Raw genomic sequence first — 13,728 nt, forward strand, 5'->3', positions numbered from 1 at the left:
AAATCTTCAGAAGTATGAGATGAACCCCAAAAATTGGAAAGGTGTATCTCACACGTACCAACACAGACTATCCCGCAATTTAATTGTTTATACCCAAAGGTTTTTATTGAATAGCGGAATAGAAAATATTATCAAAAAAAGTGTATGTATCTCACACGTACAGAACCACACTAGGCCCCAATTACTATTTTTTGTACCCCTAAAGGCAGGATGAGGAGTAGGAGGAGTACGGAACAGGCAGCACCCTCAAATCTTCAGAAGTATGAGATGAACCCAAAAATTGGAAAGGTGTATCTCATACGTACCAACACAGACTATCCCGCAATTTAATTGTTTATACCCAAAGGTTTTTATTGAATAGCGGAGTAGAAAATATTATCAAAAAAAGTGTATGTATCTCACACGTACAGAACCAGACTAGGCCCCAATTACTATTTTTTTTACCCCTAAAGTCAGGATGAGGAGTAGGAGGAGTACGGAACAGGCAGCACCCTCAAATCTTCAGAAGTATGAGATGAACCCCAAAAATTGGAAAGGTGTATCTCACACGTACCAACACAGACTATCCTGCAATTTAATTGTTTATACCCAAAGGTTTTTATTGAATAGCGGAATAGAAAATATTATCAAAAAAGTGTATGTATCTCAGACGTACAGAACCACACTAGGTCCCAATTACTATTTTTTGTACCCCTAAAGGCAGGATGAGGAGTAGGAGGAGTACAGAACAGGCAGGACCCTCAAATCTTCAGAAGTATGAGATGAACCCCAAAAATTGGAAAGGTGTATCTCACACGTACCAACACAGACTATCCCGCAATTTAATTGTTTATACCCAAAGGTTTTTATTGAATAGCGGAATAGAAAATATTATAAAAAAAAAGGGTATGCATCTCAAACGTACAGAACCACACTAGGCCCCAATTACTATTTTTTGTACCCCTAAAGGCAGGATGAGGAGTAGGATGAGTACGGAAAAGGCAGCACCCTCAAATCTTCAGAAGTATGAGATGAACCCCTAAAATTGGAAAGGTGTATCTCACACGTACCAACACAGACTATCTCACAATTTAATTGTTTATATCCAAAGGTTTTTATTGAATAGCGGAATAGAAAATATTATCAAAAAAGTGTATGTATCTCAGACGTACAGAACCACACTAGGCCCCAATTACTATCTTTTGTACCCCTAAAGGCAGGATGAGGAGTAGGAGGAGTACGTAACAGGCAGCACCCTCAAATCTTCAGAAGTATGAGATGAACCCCAAAAATTGGAAAGGTGTATCTCACATGTACCAACACAGACTATCCCGCAATTTAATTGTTTATACCCATAGGTTTTTATTGAATAGCGGAATAGAAAATATTATCAAAAAAAGTGTATGTATCTCACAAGTACAGAACCACACTAGGCCCCAATTACTATTTTTTGTACCCCTAAAGGCAGGATGAGGAGTAGGAGGAGTATGGAACAGGCAGCACCCTCAAATCTTCAGAAGTATGAGATGAACCCCAAAAATTGGAAAGGTGTATCTCACACGTACCAACACAGACTATCCCGCAATTTAATTGTTTATACCCAAAGGTTTTTATTGAATAGCGGAATAGAAAATATTATCACAAAAAGTGTATGTATCTCACACGTACAGAACCACACTAGGCCCCAATTACTATTTTTTGTACCCCTAAAGGCAGGATGAGGAGTAGGAGGAGTATGGAACAGGTAGCACCCTCAAATCTTCAGAAGTATGAGATGAACCCCAAAAATTGGAAAGGTGTATCTCACACGTACCAACACAGACTATCCCGCAATTTAATTGTTTATACCCAAAGGTTTTTATTGAATAGCGGAATAGAAAATATTATCAAAAAAAGTGTATGTATCTCACACGTACAGAACCAGACTAGGCCCCAATTACTATTTTTTGTACCCCTAAAGGCAGGATGAGGAGTACGGAACAGGCAGCACCCTCAAATCTTCAGAAGTATGAGATGAACCCCAAAAATTGGAAAGGTGTATCTCACACATACCAACACAGACTATCCCGCAATTTAATTGTTTATACCCAAAGGTTTTTATTGAATAGCGGAATAGAAAATATTATCAAAAAAAGTGTATGTATCTCCCACGTACAGAACCAGACTAAACCCCAATTACTATTTTTTGTACCCCTAAAGGCAAGATGAGGAGTAGGAGGAGTACAGAACAGGCAGCACCCTCAAATCTTCAGAAGTATAAGATGAACCCCAAAAATTGGAAAGGTGTATCTCACACGTACCAACACAGACTATCGGGCAATTTAATTGTTTATACCCAAAGGTTTTTATTGAATAACGGAATAGAAAATATTATCAAAAAAAGTGTATGTATCTCACACGTACAGAACCACACTAGGCCCCAATTACTATTTTTTGTACCCCTAATGGCAGGATGAGGAGTAGGAGGAGTACGGAACAGGCAGCACCCTCAAATCTTCAGAAGTATGAGATGAACCCCAAAAATTGGAAAGGTGTATCTCACACGTACCAACACAGACTATCCTGCAATTTAATTGTTTATACCCAAAGGTTTTTATTGAATAGCGGAATAGAAAATATTATCAAAAAAAGTGTATGTATCTCCCACGTACAGAACCAGACTAAACCCCAATTACTATTTTTTGTACCCCTAAAGGCAAGATGAGGAGTAGGAGGAGTACAGAACAGGCAGCACCCTCAAATCTTCAGAAGTATAAGATGAACCCCAAAAATTGGAAAGGTGTATCTCACACGTACCAACACAGACTATCGGGCAATTTAATTGTTTATACCCAAAGGTTTTTATTGAATAACGGAATAGAAAATATTATCAAAAAAAGTGTATGTATCTCACACGTACAGAACCACACTAGGCCCCAATTACTATTTTTTGTACCCCTAAAGGCAGGATGAGGAGTAGGAGGAGTACGGAACAGGCAGCACCCTCAAATCTTCAGAAGTATGAGATGAACCCCAAAAATTGGAAAGGTGTATCTCACACGTGCCAACACAGACTATCCTGCAATTTAATTGTTTAAACCCAAAGGTTTTTATTGAATAGCGGAATAGAAAATATTATCAAAAAAAGTGTATGTATCTCACACGTACAGAACCACACTAGGCCCCAATTACTATTTTTTGTACCCCTAATGGCAGGATGAGGAGTAGGAGGAGTACGGAACAGGCAGCACCCTCAAATCTTCAGAAGTATGAGATGAACCCCAAAAATTGGAAAGGTGTATCTCACACGTACCAACACAGACTATCCCGCAATTTAATTGTTTATACCCAAAGGTTTTTATTGAATAGCGGAATAGAAAATATTATCAAAAAAAGTGTATGTATCTCACACGTACAGAACCAGACTAGGCCCCAATTACTATTTTTTGTACCCCTAAAGGCAGGATGAGGAGTAGGAGGAGTACAGAACAGGCAGCACCCTCAAATCTTCAGAAGTATGAGATTAACCCCAAAAATTGGAAAGGTGTATCTCACACGTACCAACACAGACTATCCCGCAATTTAATTGTTTATACCCAAAGGTTTTTATTGAATAGCGGAATAGAAAATATTATCAAAAAAAGTGTATGTATCTACCAGGTACAGAACCACACTAGGCCCCAATTACTATTTTTTGTACCCCTAAAGGCAGGATGAGGAGTAGGAGGAGTACAGAACAGGCAGCACCCTCAAATCTTCAGAAGTATGAGATGAACCCCAAAAATTGGAAAGGTGTATCTCACACGTACCAACACAGACTATCCCGCAATTTAATTGTTTATACCCAAAGGTTTTTATTGAATAGCGGAGTAGAAAATATTATCAAAAAAAGTGTATGTATCTCACACGTACAGAACCAGACTAGGCCCCAATTACTATTTTTTGTACCCCTAAAGTCAGGATGAGGAGTAGGAGGAGTACGGAACAGGCAGCACCCTCAAATCTTCAGAAGTATGAGATGAACCCCAAAAATTGGAAAGGTGTATCTCACACGTACCAACACAGACTATCCTGCAATTTAATTGTTTATACCCAAAGGTTTTTATTGAATAGCGGAATAGAAAATATTATCAAAAAAAGTGTATGTATCTCACATGTACAGAACCAGACTAGGCCCCAATTACTATTTTTTTTACCCCTAAAGGCAGGATGAGGAGTAGGAGGAGTACAGAACAGGCAGCACCCTCAAATCTTCAGAAGTATGAGATTAACCCCAAAAATTGGAAAGGTGTATCTCACACGTACCAACACAGACTATCCCGCAATTTAATTGTTTATACCCAAAGGTTTTTATTGAATAGCGGAATAGAACATATTATCAAAAAAAGTGTATGTATCTACCAGGTACAGAACCACACTAGGCCCCAATTACTATTTTATGTACCCCTAAAGGCAGAATGAGGAGTAGGAGGAGTACAGAACAGGCAGCACCCTCAAATCTTCAGAAGTATGAGATGAACCCCAAAAATTGGAAAGGTGTATCTCACACGTACCAACACAGACTATCCCGCAATTTAATTGTTTATACCCAAAGGTTTTTATTGAATAGCGGAGTAGAAAATATTATCAAAAAAAGTGTATGTATCTCACACGTACAGAACCAGACTAGGCCCCAATTACTATTTTTTGTACCCCTAAAGTCAGGATGAGGAGTAGGAGGAGTACGGAACAGGCAGCACCCTCAAATCTTCAGAAGTATGAGATGAACCCCAAAAATTGGAAAGGTGTATCTCACACGTACCAACACAGACTATCCTGCAATTTAATTGTTTATACCCAAAGGTTTTTATTGAATAGCGGAATAGAAAATATTATCAAAAAAGTGTATGTATCTCAGACGTACAGAACCACACTAGGTCCCAATTACTATTTTTTGTACCCCTAAAGGCAGGATGAGGAGTAGGAGGAGTACAGAACAGGCAGCACCCTCAAATCTTCAGAAGTATGAGATGAACCCAAAAATTGGAAAGGTGTATCTCACACGTACCAACACAGACTATCCCGCAATTTAATTGTTTATACCCAAAGGTTTTTATTGAATAGCGGAATAGAAAATATTATCAAAAAAAGGGTATGTATCTCAAACGTACAGAACCACACTAGGCCCCAATTACTATTTTTTGTACCCCTAAAGGCAGGATGAGGAGTAGGAGGAGTACGGAAAAGGCAGCACCCTCAAATCTTCAGAAGTATGAGATGAACCCCTAAAAATGGAAAGGTGTATCTCACACGTACCAACACAGACTATCCCACAATTTAATTGTTTATATGCAAAGGTTTTTATTGAATAGCGGAATAGAAAATATTATCAAAAAAGTGTATGTATCTCAGACGTACAGAACCACACTAGGCCCCAATTACTATCTTTTGTACCCCTAAAGGCAGGATGAGGAGTAGGAGGAGTACAGAACAGGCAGCACCCTCAAATCTTCAGAAGTATGAGATGAACCCAAAAATTGGAAAGGTGTATCTCACACGTACCAACACAGACTATCCCGCAATTTAATTGTTTATACCCAAAGGTTTTTATTGAATAGCGGAATAGAAAATATTATCAAAAAAAGGGTATGTATCTCAAACGTACAGAACCACACTAGGCCCCAATTACTATTTTTTGTACCCCTAAAGGCAGGATGAGGAGTAGGAGGAGTACGGAAAAGGCAGCACCCTCAAATCTTCAGAAGTATGAGATGAACCCCTAAAATTGGAAAGGTGTATCTCACACGTACCAACACAGACTATCCCACAATTTAATTGTTTATATCCAAAGGTTTTTATTGAATAGCGGAATAGAAAATATTATCAAAAAAGTGTATGTATCTCAGACGTACAGAACCACACTAGGCCCCAATTACTATCTTTTGTACCCCTAAAGGCAGGATGAGGAGTAGGAGGAGTACGGAAAAGGCAGCACCCTCAAATCTTCAGAAGTATGAGATGAACCCCAAAAATTGGAAAGGTGTATCTCACACGTACCAACACAGACTATCCCGCAATTTAATTGTTTATACCCAAAGGTTTTTAATGAATAGCGGAATAGAAAATATTATCAAAAAAAGTGTATGTATCTCCCACGTACAGAACCAGACTAAACCCAAATTACTATTTTTTGTACCCCTAAAGGCAGGATGAGGAGTAGTAGGAGTACGGAACAGGCAGCACCCTCAAATCTTCAGAAGTATGACATGAACCCCAAAAATTGGAAAGGTGTATCTCACATGTACCAACACAGACTATCCCGCAATTTAATTGTTTATACCCAAAGGTTTTTATTGAATAGCGGAATAGAAAATATTATCAAAAAAAGTGTATGTATCTCACACGTACAGAACCACACTAGGCCCCAATTACTATTTTTTGTACCCCTAAAGGCAGGGTGAGGAGTAGGAGGAGTATGGAACAGGCAGCACCCTCAAATCTTCAGAAGTATGAGATGAACCCCAAAAATTGGAAAGGTGTATCTCACACGTACCAACACAGACTATCCCGCAATTTAATTGTTTATACCCAAAGGTTTTTATTGAATAGCGGAATAGAAAATATTATCAAAAAAAGTGTATGTATCTCACACGTTCAGAACCACACTAGGCCCCAATTACTATTTTTTGTACCCCTAAAGGCAGGATGAGGAGTAGGAGGAGTATGGAAAAGGCAGCACCCTCAAATCTTCAGAAGTATGAGATAAACCCCAAAAATTGGAAAGGGGTATCTCACACATACCAACACAGACTATCCCGCAATTTAATTATTTATACCCAAAGGTTTTTATTGAATAGCGGAATAGAAAATATTATCAAAAAAAGTGTATGTATCTCACACGTACAGAACCACACTAGGCCCCAATTACTATTTTTTGTACCCCTAAAGGTAGGATGAGGAGTAGGAGGAGTACGGAACAGGCAGCACCCTCAAATCTTCAGAAGTATGAGATGAACCCCAAAAATTGGAAAGGTGTATCTCACACGTACCAACACAGACTATCCCGCAATTTTATTGTTTATACCCAAAGGTTTTTATTGAATAGCGGAATAGAAAATATTATCAAAAAAAGTGTATGTATCTCACACGTACAGAACCACACTAGGCCCCAATTACTATTTTTTGTACCCCTAAAGGCAGGATGAGGAGTAGGAGGAGTACGGAACAGGCAGCACCCTCAAATCTTCAGAAGTATGAGATGAACCCCAAAAATTGGAAAGGTGTATCTCATACGTACCAACACAGACTATCCCGCAATTTAATTGTTTATACCCAAAGGTTTTTATTGAATAGCGGAATAGAAAATATTATCAAAAAAAGTGTATGTATCTCACACGTACAGAACCAGACTAGGCCCCAATTACTATTTTTTGTACCCCTAAAGGCAGGATGAGGAGTAGGAGGAGTACGGAAAAGGCAGCACCCTCAAATCTTCAGAAGTATAAGATGAACCCCAAAAATTGGAAAGGTGTATCTCACATGTACCAACACAGACTATCCCGCAATTTAATTGTTTATACCCAAAGGTTTTTATTGAATAGCGGAATTGAAAATATTATCAAAAAAAGTGTATGTATCTCACACGTACAGAACCACACTAGGCCCCAATTACTATTTTTTGTACCCCTAAAGGCAGGATGAGGAGTAGGAGGAGTACGGAACAGGCAGCACCCTCAAATCTTCAGAAGTATGAGATGAACCCCAAAAATTGGAAAGGTGTATCTCACACGTACCAACACAGACTATCCCACAATTTAATTGTTTATACCCAAAGGTTTTTATTGAATAGCGGAATAGAAAATATTATCAAAAAAAGTGTATGTATCTCCCACGTACAGAACCAGACTAAACCCCAATTACTATTTTTTGTACCCCTAAAGGCAAGATGAGGAGTAGGAGGAGTACAGAACAGGCAGCACCCTCAAATCTTCAGAAGTATAAGATGAACCCCAAAAATTGGAAAGGTGTATCTCACACGTACCAACACAGACTATCCGGCAATTTAATTGTTTATACCCAAAGGTTTTTATTGAATAGCGGAATAGAAAATATTATCAAAAAAAGTGTATGTATCTCACACGTACAGAACCACACTAGGCCCCAATTACTATTTTTTGTACCCCTAAAGGCAGGATGAGGAGTAGGAGGAGTACGGAACAGGCAGCACCCTCAAATCTTCAGAAGTATGAGATGAACCCCAAAAATTGGAAAGGTGTATCTCACATGTACCAACACAGACTATCCTGCAATTTAATTGTTTAAACCCAAAGGTTTTTATTGAATAGCGGAATAGAAAATATTATCAAAAAAAGTGTATGTATCTCACACGTACAGAACCACACTAGGCCCCAATTACTATTTTTTGTACCCCTAATGGCAGGATGAGGAGTAGGAGGAGTACGGAACAGGCAGCACCCTCAAATCTTCAGAAGTATGAGATGAACCCCAAAAATTGGAAAGGTGTATCTCACACGTACCAACACAGACTGTCCCGCAATTTAATTGTTTATACCCAAAGGTTTTTATTGAATAGCGGAATAGAAAATATTATCAAAAAAAGTGTATGTATCTCACACGTACAGAACCAGACTAGGCCCCAATTACTATTTTTTGTACCCCTAAAGGCAGGATGAGGAGTAGGAGGAGTACAGAACAGGCAGCACCCTCAAATCTTCAGAAGTATGAGATTAACCCCAAAAATTGGAAAGGTGTATCTCACACGTACCAACACAGACTATCCCGCAATTTAATTGTTTATACCCAAAGGTTTTTATTGAATAGCGGAATAGAAAATATTATCAAAAAAAGTGTATGTATCTACCAGGTACAGAACCACACTAGGCCCCAATTACTATTTTTTGTACCCCTAAAGGCAGGATGAGGAGTAGGAGGAGTACAGAACAGGCAGCACCCTCAAATCTTCAGAAGTATGAGATGAACCCCAAAAATTGGAAAGGTGTATCTCACACGTACCAACACAGACTATCCCGCAATTTATTTGTTTATAACCAAAGGTTTTTATTGAATAGCGGAATCGAAAATATTATCAAAAAAAGGGTATGTATCTCACACGTACAGAACCACACTAGGCCCCAATTACTATTTTTTGTACCCCTAAAGGCAGGATGAGGAGTAGGAGGAGTACGGAAAAGGCAGCACCCTCAAATCTTCAGAAGTATGAGATAAACCCCTAAAATTGGAAAGGTGTATCTCACACGTACCAACACAGACTATCCCACAATTTAATTGTTTATATCCAAAGGTTTTTATTGAATAGCGGAATAGAAAATATTATCAAAAAAGTGTATGTATCTCAGACGTACAGAACCACACTAGGCCCCAATTACTATCTTTTGTACCCCTAAAGGCAGGATGAGGAGTAGGAGGAGTACGTAACAGGCAGCACCCTCAAATCTTCAGAAGTATGAGATGAACCCCAAAAATTGGAAAGGTGTATCTCACACGTACCAACACAGACTATCCCGCAATTTAATTGTTTATACCCATAGTTTTTATTGAAGAGCGGAATAGAAAATATTATCAAAAAAAGTGTATGTATCTCACACGTACAGAACCACACTAGGCCCCAATTACTATTTTTTGTACCCCTAAAGGCAGGATGAGGAGTAGGAGGAGTACAGAACAGGCAGCACCCTCAAATCTTCAGAAGTATGAGATGAACCCCAAAAATTTGAAAGGTGTATCTCACACGTACCAACACAGACTATCCCGCAATTTAATTGTTTATACCCAAAGGTTTTTATTGAATAGCGGAATTGAAAATATTATCAAAAAAAGTGTATGCATCTCACACGTACAGAACCACACTAGGCCCCAATTACTATTTTTTGTACCCCTAAAGGCAGGATGAGGAGTAGGAGGAGTACGGAAAAGGAAGCACCCTCAAATCTTCAGAAGTATAAGATGAACCCCAAAAATTGGAAAGGTGTATCTCACATGTACCAACACAGACTATCCCGAAATTTAATTGTTTATACCCAAAGGTTTTTATTGAATAGCGGAATAGAAAATATTATCAAAGAAAATGTATGTATCTCAAAAGTACAGAACCATACTAGGCCCCAATTACTATTTTTTGTACCCCTAAAGGCAGGATGAGGAGTAGGAGGAGTACAGAACAGGCAGCACCCTCAAATCTTCAGAAGTATGAGATTAACCCTAAAAATTGGAAAGGTGTATCTCACACGTACCAACACAGACTATCCGGCAATTTAATTGTTTATACCCAAAGGTTTTTATTGAATAGCGGAATAGAAAATATTATCAAAAAAAGTGTATGTATCTACCAGGTACAGAACCACACTAGGCCCCAATTACTATTTTTTGTACCCCTAAAGGTAGGATGAGGAGTAGGAGGAGTACGGAACAGGCAGCACCCTCAAATCTTCAGAAGTATGAGATGAACCCCAAAAATTGGAAAGGTGTATCTCACACGTACCAACACAGACTATCCCGCAATTTAATTGTTTATACCCAAAGGTTTTTATTGAATAGCGGAATAGAAAATATTATCAAAAAAAGTGTATGTATCTCACACGTACAGAACCACACTAGGCCCCAATTACTATTTTTTGTACCCCTAAAGGCAGGATGAGGAGTAGGAGGAGTACGGAACAGGCAGCACCCTCAAATCTTCAGAAGTATGAGATGAACCCAAAAATTGGAAAGGTGTATCTCATACGTACCAACACAGACTATCCCGCAATTTAATTGTTTATACCCAAAGGTTTTTATTGAATAGCGGAGTAGAAAATATTATCAAAAAAAGTGTATGTATCTCACACGTACAGAACCAGACTAGGCCCCAATTACTATTTTTTTTACCCCTAAAGTCAGGATGAGGAGTAGGAGGAGTACGGAACAGGCAGCACCCTCAAATCTTCAGAAGTATGAGATGAACCCCAAAAATTGGAAAGGTGTATCTCACACGTACCAACACAGACTATCCTGCAATTTAATTGTTTATACCCAAAGGTTTTTATTGAATAGCGGAATAGAAAATATTATCAAAAAAGTGTATGTATCTCAGACGTACAGAACCACACTAGGTCCCAATTACTATTTTTTGTACCCCTAAAGGCAGGATGAGGAGTAGGAGGAGTACAGAACAGGCAGGACCCTCAAATCTTCAGAAGTATGAGATGAACCCCAAAAATTGGAAAGGTGTATCTCACACGTACCAACACAGACTATCCCGCAATTTAATTGTTTATACCCAAAGGTTTTTATTGAATAGCGGAATAGAAAATATTATAAAAAAAAAGGGTATGTATCTCAAACGTACAGAACCACACTAGGCCCCAATTACTATTTTTTGTACCCCTAAAGGCAGGATGAGGAGTAGGATGAGTACGGAAAAGGCAGCACCCTCAAATCTTCAGAAGTATGAGATGAACCCCTAAAATTGGAAAGGTGTATCTCACACGTACCAACACAGACTATCTCACAATTTAATTGTTTATATCCAAAGGTTTTTATTGAATAGCGGAATAGAAAATATTATCAAAAAAGTGTATGTATCTCAGACGTACAGAACCACACTAGGCCCCAATTACTATCTTTTGTACCCCTAAAGGCAGGATGAGGAGTAGGAGGAGTACGTAACAGGCAGCACCCTCAAATCTTCAGAAGTATGAGATGAACCCCAAAAATTGGAAAGGTGTATCTCACATGTACCAACACAGACTATCCCGCAATTTAATTGTTTATACCCATAGGTTTTTATTGAATAGCGGAATAGAAAATATTATCAAAAAAAGTGTATGTATCTCACAAGTACAGAACCACACTAGGCCCCAATTACTATTTTTTGTACCCCTAAAGGCAGGATGAGGAGTAGGAGGAGTATGGAACAGGCAGCACCCTCAAATCTTCAGAAGTATGAGATGAACCCCAAAAATTGGAAAGGTGTATCTCACACGTACCAACACAGACTATCCCGCAATTTAATTGTTTATACCCAAAGGTTTTTATTGAATAGCGGAATAGAAAATATTATCACAAAAAGTGTATGTATCTCACACGTACAGAACCACACTAGGCCCCAATTACTATTTTTTGTACCCCTAAAGGCAGGATGAGGAGTAGGAGGAGTATGGAACAGGTAGCACCCTCAAATCTTCAGAAGTATGAGATGAACCCCAAAAATTGGAAAGGTGTATCTCACACGTACCAACACAGACTATCCCGCAATTTAATTGTTTATACCCAAAGGTTTTTATTGAATAGCGGAATAGAAAATATTATCAAAAAAAGTGTATGTATCTCACACGTACAGAACCAGACTAGGCCCCAATTACTATTTTTTGTACCCCTAAAGGCAGGATGAGGAGTACGGAACAGGCAGCACCCTCAAATCTTCAGAAGTATGAGATGAACCCCAAAAATTGGAAAGGTGTATCTCACACATACCAACACAGACTATCCCGCAATTTAATTGTTTATACCCAAAGGTTTTTATTGAATAGCGGAATAGAAAATATTATCAAAAAAAGTGTATGTATCTCCCACGTACAGAACCAGACTAAACCCCAATTACTATTTTTTGTACCCCTAAAGGCAAGATGAGGAGTAGGAGGAGTACAGAACAGGCAGCACCCTCAAATCTTCAGAAGTATAAGATGAACCCCAAAAATTGGAAAGGTGTATCTCACACGTACCAACACAGACTATCGGGCAATTTAATTGTTTATACCCAAAGGTTTTTATTGAATAACGGAATAGAAAATATTATCAAAAAAAGTGTATGTATCTCACACGTACAGAACCACACTAGGCCCCAATTACTATTTTTTGTACCCCTAATGGCAGGATGAGGAGTAGGAGGAGTACGGAACAGGCAGCACCCTCAAATCTTCAGAAGTATGAGATGAACCCCAAAAATTGGAAAGGTGTATCTCACACGTACCAACACAGACTATCCTGCAATTTAATTGTTTATACCCAAAGGTTTTTATTGAATAGCGGAATAGAAAATATTATCAAAAAAAGTGTATGTATCTCCCACGTACAGAACCAGACTAAACCCCAATTACTATTTTTTGTACCCCTAAAGGCAAGATGAGGAGTAGGAGGAGTACAGAACAGGCAGCACCCTCAAATCTTCAGAAGTATAAGATGAACCCCAAAAATTGGAAAGGTGTATCTCACACGTACCAACACAGACTATCGGGCAATTTAATTGTTTATACCCAAAGGTTTTTATTGAATAACGGAATAGAAAATATTATCAAAAAAAGTGTATGTATCTCACACGTACAGAACCACACTAGGCCCCAATTACTATTTTTTGTACCCCTAAAGGCAGGATGAGGAGTAGGAGGAGTACGGAACAGGCAGCACCCTCAAATCTTCAGAAGTATGAGATGAACCCCAAAAATTGGAAAGGTGTATCTCACACGTGCCAACACAGACTATCCTGCAATTTAATTGTTTAAACCCAAAGGTTTTTATTGAATAGCGGAATAGAAAATATTATCAAAAAAAGTGTATGTATCTCACACGTACAGAACCACACTAGGCCCCAATTACTATTTTTTGTACCCCTAATGGCAGGATGAGGAGTAGGAGGAGTACGGAACAGGCAGCACCCTCAAATCTTCAGAAGTATGAGATGAACCCCAAAAATTGGAAAGGTGTATCTCACACGTACCAACACAGACTATCCCGCAATTTAATTGTTTATACCCAAAGGTTTTTATTGAATAGCGG

This window comes from Pelophylax lessonae, assembly GCF_965119305.1.
Source record: "Pelophylax lessonae genome assembly, chromosome: 9".
NCBI classification, from domain to species: Eukaryota; Metazoa; Chordata; class Amphibia; order Anura; family Ranidae; genus Pelophylax; species Pelophylax lessonae.